The sequence below is a fragment of the Hipposideros armiger genome, unplaced genomic scaffold (assembly GCF_001890085.2).
Source record: "Hipposideros armiger isolate ML-2016 unplaced genomic scaffold, ASM189008v1 scaffold_1680, whole genome shotgun sequence".
Classification (NCBI taxonomy): domain Eukaryota; kingdom Metazoa; phylum Chordata; class Mammalia; order Chiroptera; family Hipposideridae; genus Hipposideros; species Hipposideros armiger.
In genome coordinates this window covers 69,751-73,668 of record NW_017733030.1, presented here as the reverse complement: position 1 = coordinate 73,668, position 3,918 = coordinate 69,751, and the positions used below count along the sequence as shown (strand labels likewise).

Here is a 3,918-nt window from a genome sequence, read left to right as displayed (position 1 = left end):
TTCTGGGGTAAGGTTAGGCCTATGAAGACTGAAGCAGCCTTGCAATGCCTGTCAACTACAGGTTTCAAAGTTTCCAACGTCTGGCCCTTCCTTCCCAGACAGAAGGTCAAACAAATAAAATCTCCTGTCAGATTACATTGTATTTTATTTTATTTTTATTTTTTATCCCTTGGTTCGTATATATACACAATGGAATAGTATTTTGCCATGAGAAAAGGTGAAATAGTGCCATTTGCGACAACATGGATGGGTCTTGAGAATCTTATGCTAAGTGAAATAAGTCAGACAGAAGTCGAGAACCATATCTCATTTTATATTTTGAAATTTAGAAGCGTATCTCAAGTACTCTTTAGGCACTTATTTATTGAAATGTTATCTGCCAAGATTTCGCATTAGCTTAAAATTCAAATCAGTCTTCACATTTCTCTACTGAGGTCTCCACCTCAGCATATCACATAAAAACTCCTTCTCCAGTAAACAGTGTTATCAGCATCCATTTGATGAGCCCCATGGTCAGCTTCTTTGTTCCTTAGGTGTACCAACTAGATGCTAATACTTCTCTGCTACAAGGTCAAAGCTCCTAAATCAAACTTATTGGGAAAAGGGTGAAACTTCTGCAAAGTGCACTTTAAGAAGAGGTACTTTTTGCTTATAGAATGAAACCAGTGAGTCCTCTGAGAAAAATAAAAGGGAGTATTTTACAGTTAAGCACATGATTTGTAGTGAAGAATTCAGATGTTTCTCTGCTGGTCCGGGCTATTAATACTCTTCTTTTTCCTCCCGTGGGCCCCCTTTATCAGGTATGACAAAGCCTCCATCTGTGGCATAGAGAATGTCCACAGTCCTCTGCAAGACAGGGTTGTTTCCCACCTCGTGCTTCTGGCAAGTCAATTTAGTGATCCTTAGCTTTCCATAGTAAAAATCTTTTTCTCCAAGTCTTTAGCAATAATTTTCAAAACGGTGACCTGCTGTATCAATTCCGCTGCTTCCTCATCCCAGTTGCCCACATTAGGATTCTCTGGCGCCACACCTGGACCAGTCTTTGGGGTTGCTGTAGCTCTGTGTGTTGCAATGGGCTTCTGTAGAGCTGCACTGCTATGGCTGAGGGGTTTCTTCAATTTGTTCAGAGCTGGAGCTACAAGGGAGGGAGCCGCTGCAGTTTCTTGACAGTGGCTGGCCGCTACAGGGTCATAGTCTTTTCCATCACAGTTTGCATCAAAGAACTTCTTGAACCACTGAATGAATTCAAATTTGCCCTGAAACTTCCCTTTACTAATTTGTCCACAGGAATTATTTTGTCAACACCCATCTTCCTAAAACCTGCTTGTAGTATTTTGAAGTACTGGATGTATTCATGCCCTAGCTTAGCCTGGAGTTTCCCTTTCTTCAAGGTAATGGAGCCAGGGAACAACATGTCCATAAACTGACAATAGGCAACCCTTGAGCACAACTGTTTGATCTTTGTCAGATTCAACTGCAGAGACTCATTGATCCAGGCCAGCATGTCATGTCAACTTAGGTTATCACTGGTGACTGACGTTGAGTATACATTCACTGCCATCTTCAGCTCTCGGAAGAACCATGTCCACTGTCAGTGTTGGACTCCAATTCCGTCTTTGTCTTGTCCAAACTGCAGGACCCCACTGGCCAGCATGATGACCTCACATCCCCTTACATGCGGACATAAAAGCCTAGGACTTTTACTGTTTTACCTTTCATATTTAGATCTACAGTGTATATGAAAGTGATTTTGTTAATGTTACCATTCATTTTTTTTCTTAAGGACATCCAATGATCCAGAGCCATTTTTTTCATAAAGATCACCTTTTTAATTGCAGAGTGTATGCCAACTTTATACTCAGAAACTATCCATTTAAAAGAAGAAAGAAACTGTTGAAGAGTGAAGAGGGAATGTTAGGTAGAGACAGTTTAACATCCAATTTGTGAGTACATTTTTGTCCCAAATTATATAAAAGTGTCCACTATTCCACTCTTCACAGAAATGGTCCATTTTCTCACATAGAGTGATACCATAGTATTGATTTATTTTTGGTGTATATAACAATTTACCTTGATTACTACATGTCTCTCAGTGTAGCACAACATTTTCCTGGTTTGAAGTCTAAGTTGTAACATTTTTATTGGAATAAGTGTAGTTTTGCTTTTTGGCTTGACCTTGTCATTTGAGAAATCATTACTTTTTAATGACATACAGTTTAAAATACCTCTAGGTGTGAGTTGAATTTGCTGAAATATTTTTAAGAGTAATTTCTTACCAGAGATTGTCAGAGCACTTGTAGAGTATCAACCTTCTTCAGGGCAGATATTTTAGAATACTTGAAATGAATTAACGCTTCTACCATTAATGTTTGATGGGAGACCATAGTGAAAAAGATGGATGCTTATATAATTGGCATCCTTAACATTTAGAACTGAATACTTAAATGCCAGAAACATAATTCTGAATAAAATGTCAAGACCTAACTCAATAATATTTAATGATGTAGTAGGAAAGGAATGAACAGAAGTCATTTTATATTATTAATGAAATTATTTAAAAATAAGCTTAATTATCCCCATATATCATTAAGAAGCTTTTATTCATATTATTGTTTCTAAAATACTTGTCTCAAATAGTCAACTTTTACAAGTCCAGTCCAAAGAAATCAAGCATCATTCTGATTCATATGATTGCAAAACACTTTTATTAGAATGTAAACAGCAATTGTACTAGGTCTGCTAACTATTTTAATTTATTACAATTGCTATAGTATCAAATCCTGCTATAATCTTGATTTTTTTAGTCTTAGTCAACAGATTGATCCTTTTCCAGTTAAATGTTATTCTTAATAAGCTTAATTTATATTAATAGAATCAGTAGGCATATGCACAAAAATAAAAACATGTAATGCCAAAACAACATCCATTTAAAAGTTTAAAAATTAATCATTAATTAGCATGGTTGAGAAATAACTGAATGACAGATAACTATATTACATATGAGTTGGTTGCATAATTTTTACTAATAATTCCATGAAAATGAGGGGTAACAGTTTCAAAAATAATTAACTTCATCTTTAATTAATAAGAAAATGGTACATTTGGGATTCTACTGCAAAACTGTTTGGGGGGGAATATACTTCAGAGGTTGATTTTTACAAAATCTATACTCATTATATATCCAGAGCTACAAGAAACTTGGGATAGATTGTAGTTCAGCTAGTCATTTTGCCAACTATCTGATCCTGCCACAATAATCTTAATTACTTCCATAAGAAAAAAATAGGCTATAGTGTGATAATCAAACTTATATTTAACCATGTCCATCAATGTAGGGAAGGTTCTTGAAGAGGGCTCCTGGATGAGACTACTGAATTATGCCCACACTTCAGACAATAGAAGAACTATGTATCAATATTAAGTATGGGATTTGAGGATATAGTGTCAAGTAGCATGAGGTGGTCCAAGGTACCAGCTGGCATTGACTAGTTCTAAATAGTCATCTTTTCTGTCTCTATCTAGGCTACAAAGTAGTTAACCAATCTCCTGATTGTCAGTGTTCCCTTTCCTAGTATTACTACAGTATGTGTTTTAGTGATGACTCTCAAATTCAATTTCAGAGAAGCTTGCAGGGTCTCCAGAGGTCAAACCATTGTCAATGTCATTGTCATGATAATTAGTTTTACTCACATTCCCTCATGAGTGTGTAGTGGATTTTTCAAAAGGCTACAGGGTGAATGATATTGCCACAGACTTAATGCAAGAAGGCATGTGAATCCAGCTGCCTTCATTAAGCCAAGTATTAAGGAAATTTGCTGAAATATGAAACAATGCTATTTTTTCACATTTTTTTTTGCTTTGGAAAGTGTAATTATTTTAATAAGTATGCAATGAATGTATTATTGTTATTTTAAGTGA

General features: G+C 35.8%; 1 pseudogene; it reads right to left on the bottom strand.

Moving 5' to 3' along the window:
• Window positions 1–759: 759 nt before the first annotated feature.
• LOC109377988 (microtubule-associated protein RP/EB family member 1 pseudogene) lies at window positions 760–1,561 on the bottom strand (annotated as a pseudogene).
• Window positions 1,562–3,918: the final 2,357 nt, after the last annotated feature.